Source organism: Mus musculus, chromosome 1, assembly GCF_000001635.26.
Source record: "Mus musculus strain C57BL/6J chromosome 1, GRCm38.p6 C57BL/6J".
In the NCBI taxonomy this organism is placed as follows: domain Eukaryota; kingdom Metazoa; phylum Chordata; class Mammalia; order Rodentia; family Muridae; genus Mus; species Mus musculus.
Genome location: NC_000067.6, coordinates 154,092,518 through 154,114,444, shown reverse-complemented (window position 1 = coordinate 154,114,444; position 21,927 = coordinate 154,092,518). Strand labels below are relative to the sequence as shown.

The 21,927-nt window shown below is 43.6% G+C and overlaps 2 long non-coding RNA genes across 7 annotated transcripts in view; one reads left to right on the top strand and one right to left on the bottom strand.

Annotated features, from left to right (window-relative positions):
* The window catches only part of LOC108167736 (uncharacterized), a 91,239-nt gene that overhangs the window by 3,409 nt on the left and 65,903 nt on the right, over nucleotides 1–21,927 (top strand). For 2 of the 4 annotated variants that reach the window (NR_168299.1, NR_168300.1), the window contains exons 2-3: nucleotides 2,116–2,249; nucleotides 2,489–3,135. This is a non-coding gene — a long non-coding RNA (uncharacterized LOC108167736). Of the gene's footprint in view, nucleotides 1–2,115; nucleotides 2,250–2,488; nucleotides 3,136–7,106; nucleotides 7,390–21,927 lie in introns of those variants that run through there. The other 2 variants (NR_168301.1, NR_168298.1) reach the window with 2 other exon arrangements.
* The window catches only part of Gm46165, a 49,325-nt gene continuing 28,820 nt past the window's right edge, over nucleotides 1,423–21,927 (bottom strand). Inside the window, exons 1-4 of one of the 3 annotated variants that reach the window (XR_001779494.2) lie at nucleotides 10,027–10,582; nucleotides 9,371–9,408; nucleotides 2,109–2,153; nucleotides 1,536–1,566 (exon numbers count right to left, since the gene is read on the bottom strand). This is a non-coding gene — a long non-coding RNA (predicted gene, 46165). Of the gene's footprint in view, nucleotides 1,567–2,108; nucleotides 2,154–9,370; nucleotides 9,409–10,026; nucleotides 10,583–21,927 lie in introns of those variants that run through there. The other 2 variants (XR_001779495.2, XR_001779496.2) reach the window with 2 other exon arrangements.

Genomic DNA, 21,927 nt, shown 5'->3' with positions numbered 1-21,927 from the left:
ACACAGGCATCTGCCATGATATAGCTGCCTAGGATTCCAACACTTATTTTGAGTTTGGACTAATCTGGGGTTGCCAAATCTTCTGTCAGTGTGACATGACATTGTAGTCTATGAATGTGACAGGCCACAGTCACAGCTACATTGAGACATATGCAGCCTGAGGGCAACTGGTTGAACAAGCCTGGTTGAACTTTTTGCAATTAACCTACCTTGCCCAGATAGCCCAGGGCAAGTATTGGCATAATTCTTCATAATCCTTTGTGATAACTTTGGAGAAAATACAGAATTTGGGGCAGATTCTGAACTTGGGAGCAGAAGAGCTGGGTCTGTGTTCCCTTTAACTTTTACTGCTGCTGACCATTGGGTTTCCCAACCCCTCTTGTGTGTAGATATTTACGTGTTAGTACCTTAGGTACCACACTCAAAAACATGTGTTCTGGTGCCCCCATTCTTCTAAGCTGAGTTGTCTAGATTCTAGGAAGCCACGGGCTACAGGGCTGCAGATATAATGACAGCTCTGAGAAGAACCAGGGAAGAAACACTTCTGTGCGAAACACACGTGAGGTGATCAGACGTGATTTCTGCAAGTTGAGTGTGAGACTAAGCTGCTGAGGTGGAGGAAATGGCATTGACCGGCGTGGGGCTGACCTAACGGTGGAATGCAGAGGAACCATGAGCATCAAGCAGCTCGTGGGATGCCAGAACACCCCCTAACTTGTCTCTTTCATACATCCCTGCCTTCAGAGTGCCCCTCTCCTGGCCCTCCAATGGGCCATTGTCTCATCTTTTAATTTTCTGCTGCTTTGACCAATGGCCTTTGTATAACTTTCTACTTAGGCTTTGCCAGGCAAAGCCAAGCTCACGAACCAAGAGCACAGTTGTTTCAGCTCTGTGGTACTTAGCAAGCTGTCAGTCATAGATCTCTATATTGTTTGATCTAACCTGTACTGGCCGGTTTTGTATGTCAACTTGACACAGGCGGGAGTTATTACAGTGAAAGGAGCTTTAGTTGGGGAAGTGCCTCCATGAGATCCAGCTGTAGGGCATTTTTTCAATTAGTGATCAAGGGGGAAAGGCCCCTTTGTGGGTGGGACCATCTCTGGGCTGGTAGTCTTGGGTTCTATAAGAAAGCAAACTGAGCAAGCCAGGGGAAGCAAGCCAGTCAGGAATATCCCTCCATGGCCTCTGCATCAGCTCCTGCTTTCTGACCTGCTTGAGTTCCAGTCCTGACATCCTTTGGTGATAACAGCAGTGTGGAAGTGTAAGCTGAATAAACCCCTTCCTCGCCAACTTGCTTCTTGGTCATGATGTTTTGTCCAGAAATAGAAACTTTGAAATAAAACTAGGACAAAACATTCCATAATTTTTTAAAGTTTATTTATAATGCATATGACTGTTTTGCCTATGTGTATGTCTGTGTACCTCATTCACGTTGGGCCAGAAGAGGGTGTTGGATCCCCTGGGACTTGAGTTACAGCCATGTGAGCTGCCATGTGGTTGCTGGAAAATTAACGTGTGTCTTCTGGAAGAGCAGTCAGTGCTCTTAACCACCGAGTCATCTGGTCCCTGCAAATAAGTTGTTTAATGAGAAAAAGAAAACTTCATACTCTTTCCATGAAGACAGGAAAATTTGACTCTGTGTTCTAAGTTCAAATGGACGGGAGGAGTGATGTCTAATAAGGGCGGGTTGTCCACAGGAGCCAATGGCTCTGTCTGAGAGCCAGCTCTTTTCCTTAGTTAGCTGTTTGCCTAAAGGCTGGTTTTTCAGCTTCTGCATGTCCTGGTTCCTTGTTTGTGAAATACAGCTAGGAATGTCACAGCTCTCAGCATTGTTTTGATGACTGAATGAGTCAAATGGGAACACTTAGGTCAGTGCCTGGCACTTGGCTCTCTGAGTATTTGCTACAATAGTAATTAGTAGTCAGAGCATTAGAGTTAAGAGCACTTGTGGGTTTAAAATTTCGACTCAGTACAGTATAGTCAGAACAATAAAACAAAACAGAACAAAGAACCATTTCTCCCCTGTAGTATGTCGGTTACTAAAAATTAACTCTTCATCCCAGGGATGAACGTGGCTTTTGCTAACAGTCTCCCCTTTTCATACATACCCTCCAGAACTCGATCCTGGGATGTGCTGAGATCTCCACTGGTGCCTACAAAGAAACACAAATTCATCATATCACAGTTGCAGCTGGCTTACAAAACCAGAGATGCTGTTTCTCCATCTTCTAAGGACCCCTATGCTCAAGGTGATTTGGTACTGGTTATTCTGATGAGTTTATAGCGATGTATTAGTGGTAATGAGCAACATTTTCTTTTTTTGATATTTGGGTTTGGGTAAATGCTTGAGTAATTAAAGGGCATGTTTTGCTGGGTTCTGGGGGTTCATGCCCGCTACCCCCTGCTCAGCATGAATAATTTGCTATATGACAATAATGTATCTAATTCTGATAATAACACAGTAACTTGGGTCCTCTGTCTTCATCAGGCTGAGAACAACTGAGACTCCAAGGTCATGTGACTTAGGATTATACTACTAATTATAGGCTGGAGACTGAGTTCAGACATGCTCATCAATGCCTGGACCCTGCTTCCCAAGCTTCTCTGCGTCTGTGGGAATTATTGAGACCCTGCCTTAGCTCTTGCCAAGACCTGTGGGTGCAGAGCAGGGGACAGGGTGGATTATTCTGCTCTTTGAAATGTCTATTGGGTCAAACCTATCTGGAAACTCAGAAGCCAAGCCAGGGAGTTTTGAACATGGGGGTTATAACAGTATGGTGGGTAGGGAGGCAGCCAATCGTCCAGCATCTGGAATGAAGCCACACCACACTCTTCCCTGTGCCCCCAGCCCTCAGGCTTGGAAGAGCTCCCTGCCCCACTCCCTCCCTTCCTCCCTTCCTTCCTCTGTCCCCTCCACTAATGAATGCTATCACCTCTCCTGCCTCCCTTCTTATACCAAAAATCTCATCTCCTCCTAGACCTATATACTATAGAAACAAAACAAACAAGCAACAATAAAACCCTAAATTAACACATAATAGGTCACCCAGGCAAGCATGAATAAATGTTGGAAGGTTTTTTGTTTTTTGGGTTTGTTTGTTTTTTTTTTTTTTTACTATAAATTCCTTATGCCAAGATTGTGTCTGATTTGCCTTTTTTTCACTAGCACTTAAAGAATCACTTCTCAAGTGTTTAATATAAAAGATCAGGAGAATAAACATTACCAAATGGGTGGGGGACATTATTTATAGTAACAGTGTCTTAAAGCATTTAAAAATAAGTTATATCAAACCCAAAGTAATTTTGCTGAACACCTACGACAACTCAGACCTGGGGAAATCTTTATATTTGATCTCATTCCCTTTTCACTTCTACTTCCTTCTAGAAATTCTCTAGTTGCTAGGGGAAGTTTGGGAGATGTAAAGTTGGCTGTAGAGAGCCTTGGGGGAGATGCTGCAAAGAAATAAGACTGAGCACATGTGTGCATGTCTGCAGGCAGCTGGGATGGGCAGTGAAGCCTAGGTCATGGTGCTGTGGCTTCAGTGAGGGGCTCCAGAAGCCAGAGATTGTGTTGAAGATTGTGATTACTGTTATTGTTATTAGAGTACAACTTCCTTCTGATTCTGTGTAAGTCTCCACAGCTTTCAAAAGATTTTTCCTCTTCAAACAATTTCAAAAGGAACCTTAACGAGGAAAGGTCTGTGGGCCTGGGTTTTAGAGACAATGATGATAAAAAGAGGGAGGTGTAGACACATCTGTGATGAGGACTTGGGGTGGAAGGGAGAAGGAGGTCTCTGTGAAGATGCTCCCAGAGTTGAGTGTTGAAGGGCTTTTTGAGAAAGGTCACTCCTGCAGGTGAATAAATTCATGTCTCAGAAAGGAATTCACAGAAGTCCTGGGCAAACCCTGAAGAGCCCCAATCTCACACTGCCATGGAAAGTCTCATTTTTCCAATACATTGAGTGTCCTCATAGGACCTCTGGCCCATGACAAAGACATTCTGTGAGCCAGAAGGGCACTTTCTCCATCTCTACTGAGTCACTTCATATAATGGTTAATCTAGATTGTCAACTGGACGGGATGGAGATGGAAATTAGTAAAGCACACAGCCAGGTGTGCCTGAGAGGCTGTTTCAAAGGATGATTAAGGTTTCTGTCTGTGCCTGGAGCTGATCCTGTGCCACAGCACTCCATACCCAAATATTGCCAGGAGAGAGCTGTCTCCAAGGAATGCTGGCACACCGTTGAGCACAGGTAAGACCACCACTTCTGCTCAAATTCCTGGCCCAAGAGGGACCAGCCAAGTGTCATCAGGACACAGGAACCAAGGAACATCCAGGGACAGGACCCTTCCAGTTTCTGTCTGTACCCTGGAATTGACCCTGTCCCACAGCCCTCCATACCCAAATTCCTCCTAGAGAGAACTTGTCTCCCAGGAGCACTGACATACAGGCTTGCAGGAGGGACAAGCCAGTCAGAGACAGCAAGACCAGCTAACATCAGAGATAACCAGATATCGAGAGGCAAGGACAAGAACATAAGCAACAGAAAGCAAGGCTACTTGGCATCATCAGAACCTAGTTCTCCCACCACAGAGAGCCCTGGATATCCCAACACACCAGACTCTTACTTAAAGTCACATCTCATGATGATGATAGAGAACTTTAAGAAGGACATAAATAACTCCCTTAAAGAAATACAGGAGAACACAGGTAAACAGGTAGAAGCCCTTAAAGAAGAAATACAAAAATCCCTTAAATTATTACAGGAAAGCACAACTAAACAGGTGAAGGAATTGGACAAATCCATCCAGAATCTAAAAATGGAAATAGAATCAATAAAGAAATCACAAAGGGAGACAACCCTGGAGATAGAAAACCTAGGAAAGAGATCAGAGTCATAAACATAAGCATCACCAACAGAATACAAGAGATAGAAGAGAGAATCTCAGGTGCAGAAGATACCATAGAAAACATTGACACAACAGTCTAAGAAAATGCAAAATGCAAAAATCTCCTAACCCAAAACATCCAGGAAATCCAGGACACAATGAGAAGACCAAACCTAAGGTTAATAGGTATAGAAGAGAGTAAAGATTCCCAACTTAAAGGGCCAGTAAATATGTTCAACAAAATTATAGAAGAAAACTTCCCTAACCTAAAGAAAGAGATTTCCATGAACATACAAGAAGTCTACAGAACTCCAAATAGACTGGACCAGAAAAGAAATTCCTCCTGTTGCATAATAATCAAAACACCAAATACACTAAACAAAAAAAAAAAAAAAAGAATACTAAAAGCAGTAAGGGAAAAGGTCAAGTAACATATAAAGGCAGACCTATCAGAATTACACTAGACTTCTCACCAGAGACTTTGAAAGTGAGAAGATTCTGGGCAGATGTCATACAGACCCTAAGAGAACACAAATGCCAGCCTGGGCTACTATACCCAGCAAAACTCTCAATTACCATAGATGGAAAAACGAAGATATTCCATGACAAAACCACATTTACACAATATCTTTCCACAAATCCAGCCCTACAAAGGATAATGGAAAACTTCAACACAAGGAGGGAAACTACACCCTAGAAAAAGCAAGAAAAGAATCTTCTTTCAACAAACCTAAAAGGAGATAACCACACAAACATAATTCCACCTCTAACAACAAAAATAACAGGAAGCAACAATCACTATTCCTTAATATCTCTTAACATCAATGGACTCAATTCCCCAAGAACTGGATGGATATGTAAACAGGACCCAGCATTTTGCTGCATACAGAAAATGTACCTCAGTGTCATAGACAGACACTATCTCAGAGTAAAGGGCTGGAAAACAATTTTCCAAGCAAATGGTCCCAAGAAACAAGCTAGAGTAGCCATTCTAATATCAAATAAAAACTTTCAACCAAAACTTATCAAAAAAGATAACAAAGGATACTTCATACTCATCAAAGGAAAAACCTACCAAGAAGAATTCTCAATTCTGAACATTTATGCTCCAAATTATTCATGAGACCCCCAACGTCCCACCCATTCTCTCTCTCTCTCTCTCTTTCTCTCTCTCTCTCTCTCTCTTACACACACACACACACACACACACACACACACACACACACACACACACACTCCACAAGTTTAAAACATATAATATCTGGTTAAACATCTGCTCTGGAGTCCACAGGAGTCCACAGAGAAAGAGGAGAGGTGATTCGGGAAGGCTTCCCTGTCATCCCAGTTCCTTGTACATGGCTTGGCTAATGCTAGCTTGGATAACATTGATTGAAAGACAAGAAGAAATGAGTTCTTAACCTGTGGCCCCAGCCTCTTTAGGGGTCATATATCAGATATCCTGTATATCAGATGTCTATATAGCAATTCATAACAGTACCACAATTACAGTTATGAAGTAGCAACGAAAATAATTTCATGGTTAGGGGTCACCACAGCATGAGGGACAATATTAACAGCTCACAACATTAGGAAGGTTGAGGACTGTAGCCGTCCAGCAGCCGAGGACGAACTGGGTATACCGAAAAGGGGGGTGGAAATGGAAAAGGAGCAGGGTGAGAGAGAAGGATGAAGCCAAGAGAAAAGTTCCTGATCAAGGCTCAAAGTTTAATATTTAGCATTGTGTTTATATAGGGAGAGCCCACAGACCCATCCTTTGTTTCAGCTGGATTATGTTGCAAAGCAAGCTCAGTGGGCAGTTTACTCCTGTAGGAAAATGCAGGTGGGACAAGGAGGAAGACTCCACCTGGGGCATTTAAGGTTTATTCAGTCTACTCAATGCTGGGGGAAGGGCACAGAGGATGTCTGGTAAAGATTTTGGGGAAGGGGTGAATAACAACATAGAATACTGATGGAGATATCACAGCAGAGGAGAGGTAGGCAGCACTAAAACCGGGGTTTGGGACAGCCCAGTCAAGTTAGCAGCAAGGCAGAATGGAAATTGGACCCAGCCCCACCTCCAAAGATGTTCTTGGCCAGCTTTAAAAGTCTAACCCACAACCTATTCAAAGTTCAGATTTGATCTTTAACTAAGTGTGAGTAAGTGCTATTTGTCAGTTTTATCTCTCTTTGTTCTTATCTGGTGATGACTTTTCCAGCCTCTTTTGAAGACCTCCCCTGTGTCCCATCCTTCCGGGCTGTCCTCCTGAACTCTGTACTGAGTGTTGTTGGTCAACTGGATTTCTGCTGTCCTCTCAGGATGTGTGGATAACTGAAGGGGAGCCCAGCTCAGGCTTGAGTTCAGAAAATCTTTCCAGGACTCTAATCACCTAGGATTTCATTTCATCAAAGGCATGTTCTCATCTGTCAGCCCATTGTCCAAGCCCACCCTTCCAGTTCCTGTAAGTTACCTTTGGGCAAAATAAAGATAACATTTATTAATTTCTCTCTTTCAAATAATTTGGAAAATGTGACCAAGTCTTTGAGTGGAGCAAGGGCTCTTCCCCTAATCTCGTTGGTAGATCTCTTGGTGAGTTGTAAATTTCTGATATTTCCTTAATGCATTAGCAATTTTGTCACATTTGTTCCATGGAGCATTCTATTCTGGAGCCAGTCCTGATTGCTTTTAGTCATTAACCTTTCACCCAGATTTTTTTTAAGATGCCTTTATTTTTATTTTATGAATGAGTATTTTGCCTTTGTGTATGTCTATGCACCATGTATGTTCCTATCTGGTGTGCAGTGTCCATGGAGGCTGGAAAAAGGTTTCAGATCCCCTGGAAATGGAGTTACAGATGGTATGAGCCATCCCATAGGTGCTGGGAATTGAACCCTGATCCTCTGGAAGAACAAGCAGGGCCCTTACCCACTCTGTTTTGTTTTGTTTTTGTTTTTTGTTTTGTTTTGTTTTTTGTTTTGTTTTGTTTTTTACAATACACCCTACCTTATCATGGTACATCTACAGAAGCAAAGCCATGGATTCCTATTAACCAAATGATATTTTATTCATATTCTAACACACATCTTCCAGTGGCTTTCCCCAGGACATAGTCTGGGGTGCTATATTGCAATAAGAACAACTATTTTAAATTGGCACAACTATATTATTAGTCAAGCAATGAGTCCATTGTCAAAACCTAAATGTGTCTTCCCCAAAATACCAAAAGCTCATGAAAATTATTTTATTATTATAATAATTATTATTATTTTAAATGCCCTGTAAAAATCATTTTTATTATAAAATAATTTACAAGTTGTAATGGTTTGTATATGCTCAGCACTTTTAGAAGGTGGGGCCTTGTTGGAGTAGGTGTGTCACTGTGGGTATGGGCTTTCAGACCCTCATCCTAGCTGCCTGGAAGTCAGTATTCTGCTAGCAGCCTTCAGATGAAGATGTAGAACTCTTGCACCATGCCTGCCTGGAGGCTGCCATGCTCTTGTCTTGATGGTAATGGACTGAACCTCTGAACCTGTAAGCCAGCCCCAACTAAATGTTGTCCTTATAATAGTTGCCTTGGTCATGGTGTCTGTTCATAAGAGTAAAACCCCAAGACACAAGTTTTGTGAAACTATTTTAGTATAGACTTTAATGTTGTTAAACACATTCGTAATGTTGTGCTATGATCATTTTCACAGTCCTTTTATCTTATAAATCAGACAAAATGGTAATCCCCATTTCCCCAGCCTACCCTTGGCCACCATCACCTTACTTTCAGTGCCTGTGACTATTTAAACTGCACATATAAATGGAGTCGTGTGCTATTTATCTTTTTGTGACTGGCTCATTTCACTTAGCATAACATTTTATGTTGTTTGTTTTAATTTGTTGCATATATTTATTGTGCACATATCCTAGTGAGCACGTGGAGATCAGAGGACAACTTATGGGAGTTGGTTCTTTCCTTCCACCATGTGGGTTTCAGGGATAGAACTCAGCTGGTCAGGTTCGGTGAGTGGCAAATACCTTTATCCACTGAGCCATCTCACTGAGCCCTGTTTGTTTGTTTGTTTGTTTGTTTGTACATAGCTTATGTACCCAAGACTGGTGTTGAATTTCTGGTTGCTCTACTTCACCTTCTAGAGTGCTGGGATTATATGTGCGTACCCATGCCAATCCTTCTTGTTTATTCACATATATGAATTACACTATAAATTTCCCTCTTGGTGCTGGTTTTTTTAACTATATTCCATAAGCTTTGTGTATTATATTTTCATGTTCATTACTATCTAAATATTTCCTAATTTATGTTTCGAATTCTTCTTTGATCTATTGGTTGTTTGGGATTCTGTTACTTAATTTCAACACATTTGTGAATTTTCTCATTTTATTTCTCTTAGGACTGTTTTAAGGTCTCAGTTGCTATGATAAATCACTATAATCAGAAGCTACTTTGGAAAAAAAGGATTTATTTGGCTTACTTACCCTGGGTCACAGTCTACTTTGGGAAGTCAGAGCAGGAACTGAAACAGAAGCCATGAAGAAATGTTGTATTAGTTTTCTCCCTGTGCTCAGCCAGATTTCTTGTACTAGCCAGGACCACATGTCTAGAGAAGGCATTACCTCCTGTGAGCTTGGCCCACCCACGTTAAGCATTAATCAGGAAAATGTACTACAGATTTGACTATAGACAAATCTTATCAAGGCATTTGATCAATTGATAGTCCCTCTTACTTTAGCTTGGGTCAAACAGACATAAGACTAACTAACACAATTGACCTGTGTCAACCTGACACACAAACACATAACTATTCAACCACAAACTTGCCTTTCTTGTCTATCTCTAAGATCTCATATAAATATCACTATCACTTTATAAAACATTCCAACTTCTAAGACTCCCGCAGCCGTTAAAAATTCAAACACTTGAAAAGTTTAGTCTCTTTAGAACATCCAGAGTCTCTTTCAACATTCAAGGTCTCTCTAAAATTCCAAACTCTGTTAACTGTCATCTTCTATAAGTAGGAAATATGCTGTTTTCTGATACCAAGAAGGAAGAACACAGGCATAGTTAGAATCAAAATAAAGCTAAACCAAAGCCCAACAGTGGGGAAGTGCAGTTTCAGACGTCTGGCACTCACAGTCTTCTAGGTTCCAGAGGACCTAGGCAGTTTCACTTCTTTGTCTCTGCTTTTCACAGCACACATAGTGCATCTCATAGGGTCAATGGCTCCGCTTCACCTCTGCTGTCCCCCTTGATGGTAATCCCATGGTACTGGCATCTTCAAAACTCTGAGGTCTCTGCAACTGGGCTGCAACTTCACCAAAAGTCTTTCCTAGGCACTCTTCAGGGACTCTAACCATGCCACCGGATGCCAAGTCTTCTTTCCACCATCCCTTCTTCCCTGGGGCTTCTACTGCAACTGAGGCTGCACCTTCCCCAATAGCCTTTCCTGGCTTCTCCATGGTGCCAGTCCTCAGCTGTTTTCCGTGACCCCTTCATGTTTTCAAAACAAGTACCAACTAGAAGACTTGTACACATTAATAAGTTCAGCTCCAAGCTCAAGGCAAAGCCCTGGCTCCCTCTGGGCCACAACATCTATATACTGATCCCCAAGGAAACACTGGAAGGTTTTTCTCCCAGATGATGCTGCCCTTTAATCAGAGCTGCTTCTTCGGCCCCAGCTGACTGTATCCTTTGTCACGGCAAAGCAAAGGTTTCACTTCAGTGGTTTCAGTCTCTTGTTCATCACAACCACTTCTTCAGCGCCACCTGACCAGAACAGTATATTCTTAACACAAAACATCGTTGAAAAGTCCCTGTTAGAATCTTTACTTCCCCCTGAAACCTCACAAGCCAGGCCAGGTCATTCAGGCCTCAGTGAGACAAAGTAAAAAGTGTGACAAGCAGGGGGAAAAAAAAATCAAAGAACAAAACAAAATCCTGTGTGACGGTGGAGGGGTGTAAGGTCACTTGGCAATTGGGGGAACTGGCGTGCGAAATGATAACCTGCAGTGTGGCCACACATTGTCCATATCCAGTGTGGTAAAGCCACCAGGAGGCCTTAGCCATCCCTAGCCTAATCTAATAAACCTTGTCTATTTAGGTCAACCCTGTCTAATGTGGCCGGGGATCATTCAGACATGGTCATTTCAACCATTCTAATCAGCTCCCGCAGCAAAATTGAGGAGGATATATTACAGACAGCAGCTCACCCAGGGTACCGAGCTGAGTGAAAACAAATTCTTCAGTTCCTACAGTATAAATAGAAATTCAAGCCTTGAGAACAGCGAGGACCGCTGGCCAGCAGGAGACAGGCAGACAGCCAATGGCTCATGTTTGGATGACAGGGGAAGCAAGGATGAAATGCAAGTGGAAAACAAGAACTCTCTCTTCAAACAGCTGGGAAACACCCTCTGCTTCCCTTCGTTTCCCAGCTGGGCAGGGCAGCAGCAATGGGACAAGAGGTCAGGAGGAAGCATTCAATCCTGCACGCCCTGCCTGCTACCAGGAGACCTGTTGGGGTGCATGCCACCAGGCCGGATGCCGGAAACGGGAGACACAGAGGATATGGTGCCCAGTCCCTGCGGATGCCAAGGCCTGCCCTGAAGAATGGACGTCAGCAAACAGAAAGCCATTCAGACCCTGCAGCAGCACAGTTCCCACGGCAACCAGCAGTTTCCCTTGCCACTGCACATCCTCTTCTTTTTCTTCTAACAAACTTTCCATTTGGATCCAGGCTACACTTGGATGAAATGTAGGTTGGGTAATAGGTGTTGGGAGGGGGTGAAGATGGAAGAGGGTAATGAAGAATGTGAAGAGGGAACCTGGTTTTCATAAAGTATGAGTAGCAAAAGCCAGTGGGACATCAGGAAAATCTACAATTAGGCAGTGGAGTTTGGGTTTTGTTTTTTTGGGTCTATCTTTCTTTCCAGTTCCTGCCATTTGTCCAAGACTCTCAGAACCTGAGATAAATACTCCTGGTCACTTCTCCATCCTGTCCCTTCCCTGGTCATCATTCTTCATGCCTAGGAGGCATACTACCCTGTCCCATACTTTTCCTGTTATGCTAGGAAGCATTAATGAACCCCAAAAGACCACCAAGGAGCCGTTTCCAATGTGATCACAGTAGGGTCTCTTTATTACAAACTCGAGTGTGGGCCAACTCACCTCCAGCCCACAGGACAATCTAGTGGAGCAACCCCAAACTCTCATCAGGACCAAGTTTTATAGAAAATGGAAGCAAGTGAGGGGGTGTCCATTCTGGCAAGCATCTAATTAAATGGCTATTGTAAGCTCACAGGTGGGTGCTCTGAAGCAAGACAGTATACAATCACAAGCGGTCTGAAAGTACATCTGAAACAATCAGACTAATCTTTGATTAACTGTGGCTATGAAGTAGCTAGGGAATAGCTCTGGTCAAGGACAGCCATGTGGTCCTTCCTGGTATGTGAATGCAGCTTGGGGCCAAATTCTCAGGCCATTTTTTTTTCAGTTGTTTTGTTTTAAGATGGAGGCTGGTCTCTAAGATGGAGTAGGTTTGGCCACTCTTTCCCAAACTATTCAATGGCTCTTTTCCCAAATTTGAGCTGGCTTGAGTCCCTCTGCCTTTTCAGTGGCTGCTCGGTAAAGAGAATGTACAGTGTTCTGGGGATGCGTGCTGATTCCTGGTCCCACCTCCAAGATTTGTTGTTCTTAAGCCTTGAGTGGAGTTACAAACTCTTCATATTTCACAAGCACCCTAGTTCTTGCAGGTTCAGACAGATGCTGTATCTGTTAGTTCCCCAGTGAACAAAATGCCCAAGAAAACAACTTAAAGGGAGAAAGATTTGCTTGAGGTCACAGTTTCAGTTTTTGATCCTCCATGGCAAAGAGGGTGGGATGGGCAGAGTGCTCATGTCCCAAAGGGAGAAGGACATCTCTACATGTCCTTGACTGCATCCATTGACATGGGAGGTCCTGCCCACGGTGGGTGGCACCATTCACTGGCTGGGATCCTGGACAGCAGAAGTAGAGAAAGTGAACTGAGCAGTAGCAGATACCCATCACTGCTTCTTGATTATGGACATGGCAGAAATAGGTGCTTCAAGTTTCTGCTGCCTTGACTTCCCTCCCACTACAGACAGTGCAATTGAACTGTGACCAGAAATAAGTCCTTTCTCTCTTGAGTTACTTTTATTGGGAAAAGAAGCCAAGACAACCAGGAAGCAGAGAAACAAGTAAGGGGCTAGGGAAAAGATAACCCCAGTGACATATGTCCTCCAGATAGGCCCCATTTTCTAGAACTTCTCAAAACAGCAGCACCTGTCGCTTTTAAGATACTCATCTATGGAGGATATTTCTTATTCAAACATAACAGATGAGGAACAATAGGAAAATGCTCTTATCAGGGCGTACCTACATCTGCATATAGCCAATGCTACAGAATAAGCAGACTTCCAAGAGGATGCAGTTGGGATTCCAGCTGGGTGGCACTTTGAACAATTGGCCCTCCTGTGTGAGGAGGGGTTTTTTCCAGCCCCAAAGATAAAGACATCTCAAGTTCTTCAGAGCTGACTGGCACCCTTCAGTTTCTCTTGACTGACAGACACCACAATGTTTCATAAAGAGGAGGTCACAGGTCTCTTTCATTTTCCAAAGAGGTTGTACCATGCTCTACTCACAGTGGATTCATTGGCTGTCATTTCTGACTTTAGCAAAGTGAGACCTAGGCAAAGCCAAATGAAATGAAGCAGAGAGCGAGCAGAAATAAGAATGACAAAGGCCGAGAGGAATGCTTCCTGTTAGGGTTTGTATATGCTTAGCCCAGGGAGTGGCACTATTAGAAGGTGTGGCCCTGTTGGAGTAAGTGTGGCCTTGGGTGTCACTGTGGGTGTGGGCTTTAAGACCCTCATCCAGCTGCCTGGAAGTGAGTATTCTGCTAATAGTCTTCAGATGAAGATGTAGAATTCTCAACTCTTCCTGAACCGTGACTGCCTGGATGTGACCATGTTTCTGCCTTGATGACTATGGGCTGAACCTCTGAACCTGTTAGGCAGCCCCAATTAAGTGTTGTCCTTATAAGAGTTGTCTTGGTCGTGGTGTCTGTTCACAGCAGTGAAACCCTGACTAAGACACCTCCCATGGTGGATGTGAAGTCATATTCAATGATCTTGTTCATCCTTATGGGGACTGGTTGAAATGGGGCAATCTCTGTGTGCAGTGAAACCTTTGACCCCAAACCTTATGTGATGTTAGTTACCCTAATTAATGACAAAGGATTTAAGAACACTTATTGTTGTAGTAAATATTATTTGGGAATTTTCTACCTACCCCATGGCGCTTTCTTCACTCTGTTTCCTCTCTCTCTTCTCCTCCCACACGGTCTCTGCCTCAGACTTCAAGTGCAGGAATCAAAGCCCCACCTACCTCTCTTCTGAGAGAGACTAGTCTGTAAGCATCTTTATTCAATCAATAGTTTTAAATTTAGGAGCACAGCTTCCACAACAAAAGTTGGCTTACGTGAGAATTTACTTGTCTAGAGACAACTAGACCTTGGGATACAGAATTTAGCATTACAATACAGAGCAACAGATCAAACCTCTACAATTTATGGGGGAATGTTTTAATCTTCAAATAAATCGGGATGGGCATGGTGCTACAGGCTGGTAATTCAAGCACTTGGGAAGTTAAGACAGGAGGATCAGGAGTTTGAGACCAGCCTCGATTATATAGCAAGACCTTGCCTACAAAATGATAAATAAAGTTCCTGTGGGGAAATGTACCATCGTTGCCCATTAAAGTTAATGCAGAGATGGCTAAAAGGGTAAAAGGCTCACACAAGGACCTGAGTTCGGATCCCTAGCATCCGTATGAAAAAGTCAGCATGTGATGGTGATCACCTGTAACCCAGGCACCAGAAAGGCAGAGATAGTAAGACTCTGTGGACTTGCTGGCCATTGGTAGAGCCAGGCTCAATGAAAGACCATGTCTCAAGATAGATAGATAGATAGATAGATAGATAGATAGATAGATAGATAGATAGATAGATAGATAGATAGCAACCTGGAGGATGATAAATTACTATACCTGACATTGATACTGACCTCTGCAAAGCTCTTGAACATACACACACACACACACACACACACACACACACGGGGGGGGGGGGAGGAGAGAGAGAGAACAACAGCAACAGCAAAGTTACCACAGAGAATTCCCTGAAGGGACCATTATCCACTCAATGGTGACTTGTTGAAAAACTAAGCAACTACATGTGTGTGGATTCCTAGGGTCTTCCTTTTTTTCTCTCTCTTTCTTTCCTATGTTTCGTCCATCATAATTCCCAGTTCAGCACTAGCCAATAAATAGGTATTCAGACTATGAGTGGTAATCAGTGGATCTTAAAAAGAAAATGTGATTATTTTAAGGTCAGGAGCTTCCTTCAGGCTACCATTACTAAATGCTGTCTGTCCCTATGATACAGTGATAAAGAGAGAGATCTGCGATGTCTCTTTGGTGTATGACCAAGGGGCTCACCACTGTAACAGTGCGGGAGGAACTGGCTGGGTACAGCCCTTCAGAGCCTTTCCAAGGCTGAGATGGACCACTGGCTGGGCTTCCAGGCTTCTGAGTTGAGAACTGAGTGAATTGATTGAGTGGGGGGGAACTGCAGAGCTGGCTGGATCCCTGCACCTGTTAACTTTGTGCTCTGTATACAAACTATTCACCTGCCTGCGTTTATGCAGTCAGGGTCACAGTAGAACCTTCTATAGAGAAACTGTGAGACCCAAATGAGAGAAATCGTGTAGCATTCAGAAGAGCTCAACCCCCGAAGGTGAATACAATTCTATTACTGAGTAGTGCCCAGAGCTGGGTTGATTCACAGTCCCACAGACACACTCAGATGAGCCACCTCTCAGAACATGAACTGTATCCTTGTCTCTTACGAGGACAGCTGGATATGTCATTAAATCCTCAGATCTGACCTAAGATATCCAAGCAGGGCCCTTTGCCTGACTCATTGGTCCCAATGCCATTCTATAGTTCTTCACTGTCCACGCTCTAGAATCTGGGCAGTCGGAGACAGAGAACAGAGCCTAGTGGATATCTGCCGGGAACCTTGCAGTTAAGATCCATGAAGGAACATGGGAAGTGGGCTCAAATGATTATGCAGACATGTTCGTGCATCCCTGAGAAAGAAGAACCAACTTGTTTTCAAGGTGTGCCAGGTCCCAGTTTTGGGCCTGTGAACCAAAACCCTCAGTGGGGTTTTGAAAGTTTGACCTCCTAGAAGGGAAAACAAAACAAAACAAGCAAATAAAAACCTGTTTTAACTTTTGCAAGTTTCCAGCACTGGCAAAAGGGAGGCAGGGAAATCATTTACCAGATTGTTTGGGCTGTGGCATTGTCAGATCCTCTGTCACCAGGTCTTTTGGGGACAATAATAGCTTCCTAGCATTCTTCCCTCTCTGGCTGGCATGAAATGAGTAATGTACATTTTCCAGAGAGGAAAAAGGGGGTATTTTGAAAATAATCCTCATGTACCTACCTATATGGATTCTTATTTAATCCTAAAAAGAAGTGCAATTCTGATTCATGCTATAGCATGGATAAACCCAGAGGGGAAGGCACTGAGGAAATGAGCCAGTCTCAAAAAGCAAACGCTACTTGATTTTGCTGACATGAAGTCTGTCAGAGGCCAGACTCCTGGAAGCGGAAGTGGAGCGGGGGTTGCCAGGCTGGGCGGAGGAAGAACGGGTAGTATTTATTTAGTCAGTCCTGAGTGTGGTTGGGGAAGTTGAGAAGGGCCTGCAGACGGTTGCCCACCAGTTTGAATGCCCTTGCCACCATGAACTGAGCATTTAAGGAGGATTGAAGTACCAATGGTGTTCATGTCTCAAGGACCTTAGCAGATAAGAAAGGATGGTTTAGATCCATTCATGCATTTATGCTTAGAGTTTTTATTCCCCGTGTATCTTCCTCACCCACACAGTGTTACCACACGTTCCAGAACAGTCTCCTTCTGCCTTTACGGTGGCGACGTAAGGGAACGCCAAAGGTGTTTAAGATAAATGACCCAGTCCAGTGTGCACGCCTCTTCCCTTTCTTCTTTTTAGGCTCATATGTTTTACTTATTGTGAAATGATCGAATGCATTTAGACATAGTAGGTACACGATATGAAAAGCAGTTGTATCAAAATGGGAGTCATAAAAATTGTAACACCTTACACACAAAATAACTAGAACATACTTCTCAATACAAACTGATCACCTGTATTAGAAATTCTGAGACTGTTACTCTTTGAACACTTAGGCTCTACGCCTTAACTGAAACTAGCTCAGAATAAGTTCTTTTTTTTTTTTTAATGTTCTGCGGAATAAACCACCTGCATGATAAATCTGAGTCCTCTCCATCTTACAAAGGATATAAACAAGCTGGGTCACACCTCACTCAGGAGGCTGAGGCCAGCCTGGGCTACAGAGTGACTTCCAGGACAGCCAGGGCTACACAGAAAAGCCTATCTAAAACAAACAAACAAACAAACAAACAAACAAACAAACAAAGCACAAAGGATCTAAAGGAATACTTCCAACAATTATAGATCCAAGGCTCTCAAGACATATCAGTCAGGCTCCAGGGCACAGTGGTCCACATTTCCTGTAAGGTGTGTATGTGTGTGGGGGGGGGAGGGAGAGGGGGGTGGGTTCTCCACTTGCTCTTTGTCATTTGTTTGTTTGTTGATGCCTTCTGTGCAGTGAGTTCCTTCAGAAATGGAGATTTCCAATGGCAGTTTTACTCTTAAAGCCCAATAAGAGCTGCCAAAGAACAAAGAGAAAACGTTGTCTGAACTTGAAATTGCAAGCTAAACAGTCCTCATGTATTTCCAGAATCTCCAAACAACTTCCACTTTTCCTAAAGTATTGGACTCTTCTGGGTATAACACACACACATACACACACACACACACACACACACACACACACACACACACACACACACACACATTACCTGCTCAAAGCAGCTGGAGAGACAGCAGCCAGACACTGGCTCCATCCTCACATCCTGCCATTCAGGGCATATGACCCAACCAAGCCCCGCCTCTTTCCTTAGCTTGCCTCTGGATCTATCAGTTTCATGTCCTTCCAATACACCAAGACACATGTGAAGGTCCAGGGGAGCCTGCTTGTCTTGTTTATGCGATTAGACAGCTTTTAACTGGTAACGTCCAAATGGTAACGTCAAAAGTTATGTGCAATACAGAGGAAAGAAAAGGTATGCAAAGCAGGGGGCGACCTTCCTGCTTCCTCTTTGGACAGGCTGCTCTGCTCTGGTGCCATGATTGGCTCAGGGCCCTTCCCACCCGTATACACTTTACGGTAGTTTTCACACAGCTTTGGAGCATCTGATTTGATTTTCCAGTTTGCTTTCTTTTTTTGTTTTTGTTTTGTTTTGTTTTTAGATTTATTAATTTATTATATGTAAGTACATTGTAGCTGTCCTCAGACACTCCAGAAGAGGGAGTCAGACCTCATTACGGATGGTTGTGAGCCACCTTGTGGTTGCTGGGATTTGAACTCCTGACCTTCGGAAGAGCAGTCGGGTGCTCTTACCCACTGAGCCATCTCACCAGCCCTCCAGTTTGCTTTCTTAATCACACTCTCGGAATGTGGCTCCTCTTGAAGAATCCCAAAGCGAACGAGAAGAACCAAAGGCAGAGAAGGGGACTAAACATCTATGCCCTTTCCTGGGTCTGATACAGCGTTTCCTTCTTTCCTTCCTTCCTTCCTTCCTTCCTTCCTTCCTTCCTTCCTTCCTTCCTTCCTTCCTTCCTTCCTTCCTTGCTTCCTTCCTCCCTCCCTCCCTCTCTCCCTCTCTCCCTCTCTCTCTCTTTTTCTTTCTTTCTTTCTTTCTTTCTTTCTTTCTTTCTTTCTTTCTTTCTTTCTTTCTTTCTTTCTTTCTTTCTTTCTTTTCTCTCTCTCTCTCTCTTTCTTTCTTTCTTTGAGTTATTTATTATATGTAAGTACACTGTAGCTGTCTTTAGACATACCAGAAGAGGGTATCCGATCTCATTACAGATGGTTGTGAGCCATTGTGTAGCTGCTGGGATTTGAACTCAGGACCTCCGGGAAAGCACTTGAACTGGCTGGTTTTGTGTATCAACCTGACACAAGCTGGAGTTATCACAGAGAAAGGAGCTTCAGTTGGGCAAGTGTTTCCATGAGATCCGGCTGTGGGGCATTTTCTCAATTAGTGATCAATTTGTGGGTGGTAACATCCCTGCACTGGTAGTCTTGGGTTCTATAAGAGAGCAGGCTGAGCAAGCGAGGGGAAGCATGCCAGTAAGGAACATCCCTCCATGGCCTCTGCATCAGCTCCTGCCTTCTGACCTGCTTGAGTTCCAGTCCTGACTTCCTTTAGTGATGAAGAGCAACATGGAAGTGTAAACCAAATAAACCCTTTCCTCCCCAACTGCTTTTTGGCCATGATGTTTGTTCAGGAATAGAAACCCTGACTAAGACACCACTGAAGCAACTCTCCAGCTCTTGCTCTGGCCCCACTTGCTGTAGCTGTCTTCAGACACCCCAGAAGAGGGCATCAGAGATGGTTGTGAGCCACCATGTGGTTGCTGCTGGGATTTGAACTCAGGACCTTTGGAAGAGCAGTCAGTGCTCTTAACAGCTAAGCCATCTCTCCAGCCCCCAGAGTTACTTTCTAAGAGATGGATGGATTTCAGAGTTGATAGATTGTTGCTGCAGCTCAAGGCATTTCTGGTTATTTACCTCAGGGAACAGCATGCCTGCCATTTTCCACAGATTATCTTAAAAAGATAATGACATGGAATTCCAATTTTATATTTCAGAACTTTTCAGCTATTATTAATTTAAGGTGAAGTCTCACTATGTAGGCCAGCCTGCTGCAGAACCTGGGACCCTGTTGGCTTGACCCACTAAGCCCTGGGATCACAGATGTGTGCCACACCCTACTCACATTGTTTCAAGTGTAGCTCATAGAAAGAAATAGGTCCTTATACCGTGACTGTGTGTGCTTTCACGTTGATAGAGCTGACTCAGCATCACTTGACCTTTCACATATATATGCAGTTCTGCTATTCTTCTCACTACAGCTCCATCTTTAAGATGACGTTAGAGGCTAGGCAGACAGTATACATCTTTTATCCCAGCACTAGAAAGACAGAAACGGATAGGTCTCTGGATCGCTGTGAGTTTGAGGCCAACTAACCCAGCTAGTACTACATAGTGAGAATGTCTATTTTTTTTAAAAAAATGGTAATTATAATCCATTAAATTTGTGTCACAACCCCCTAGTAGCTCTTCCCAAGAAGGCTGAAAATGACTGTAGTGTTTCTGATATCCAGTCACTTAGTTAAAACCCAAACACTTCATTCCAGGAGACTGTCCTCAGGTGTAAGAGTCCTTCTGCAAGAGATAAGTGTATCCTAAATAGACCAGGCAGTGGTGGCGCACGCCTTTAACCCCAGCACTTGGGAGGCAGAGCCAGGCGGATTTCTGAGTTTGAGGCCAGCCTGGTTTACAGAGTGAGTTCCAGGACAGTCAGGGCTATACAGAGAAATCCTGTCTCAAAAAACAAAAACAAACCAACAAACAAAGTCTCCTAAATAAAATAATAGCTGAAATCTACTAAAATATAAAATTGGAATTCCATGTCATTATCTCTGAGGTTATCTTTGGGAAAGGGCAGGCGTTTTGGTTCTTGAGATGAGAGGCAGATCAGCCTGTCTCAGCCTCGGAGGGAAAAGGCCTGATGTGATTACACAGGAAGGGATTGGGAAACATGTGTGGGTGAGCCTCAAACTGAGGCAAAGCTTAGATCACACAGCTGCTCCTCCGTAGAAAGAATGAGCCTGGATGTCAGCAAAGCTTGCCCTCCGTGGATGCCACTAGAAAGAATAATCAAATTAAACCTAACTTGGGCAATTGGGGGAAGAGGCAAAAACAGGAAACTCTGTGGTCCTGGTAAGCATTTCTGCAAGGAGAGGAGTCTGTGGATTTGCAACCACTTAAAGAGCAACATCAGGCAGTGTTTGTGCTCACGTGCGACCTAACCTGGACTTTCCAGAGCACGCCTGGTTCCCAATGGTCTCACAATTACTCACAAGATACATTTGCTTTCTCTGTGTCCCAGGAAACTGGGAAAATCAATAATTGGGAACAGCCATTGGCTTTCTTGGTTGTTGTTTTCTTTGCTTATGTCACAGAGGTCTTAAAGGAAGGTACCCTCATGGCACTGTGCTCACAACTGTTCATGGTCAAAACCAGGATAACCTGATACTGATAACCACCGAGGTCATAAGGGAAGCCCATTTATTACAGTGGCCAGTCCCATGCGTTATTACAACACCAGTTTCTTGCTGTAGCTTATACTGAAATAATTACATTTTCCAGAGTTCAGAAACCAAACTGAGAATTCACTTTTGAAAGACAACAATGCCTGTCTGTGCCGATTCCAGGACATTCCCTACTGTGATGTAGCTGTTAAGAGAATCAGTCAGACCATTGCATATACTAGCAAGATTTTGCTGAAAGGACTCAGATATAGCTGTCTCTTGTGAGACTATGCTGGGGCCTAGCAAACACAGAAGTGGATGCTCACAGTCAGCTATTGGATGGATCACAGGGCCCCCAATGGAGGAACTAGAGACAGTAAGTACCAAAGGAGCTAAAGGGAACTGCAACCCTATAGGTAGAACAACATTATGAACTAACCAGTACCCCGGAGCTCTTGACTCTAGCTGCATATGTATCAAAAGATGGCCTAGTCGGCCATCACTGGAAAGAGAGGCCCATTGGACTTGCAAACTTTATATGCCCCAGTACAGGGGAACACCAGGACCAAAAAGTGGGAGTGGGTGGGTAGGGGAGTGGGTGGAAGGGTATGGGGGACTTTTGGGATAGCATTGGAAATGTAAATGAGGAAAATACCTAATAAAAAGTATGTTAAAAAAAGAGAATCAGTCAGCATATTTACCTAAGGCACCCTCAACCCTTTAAGGCAACGTTTCTCACATTCCACTCCTTA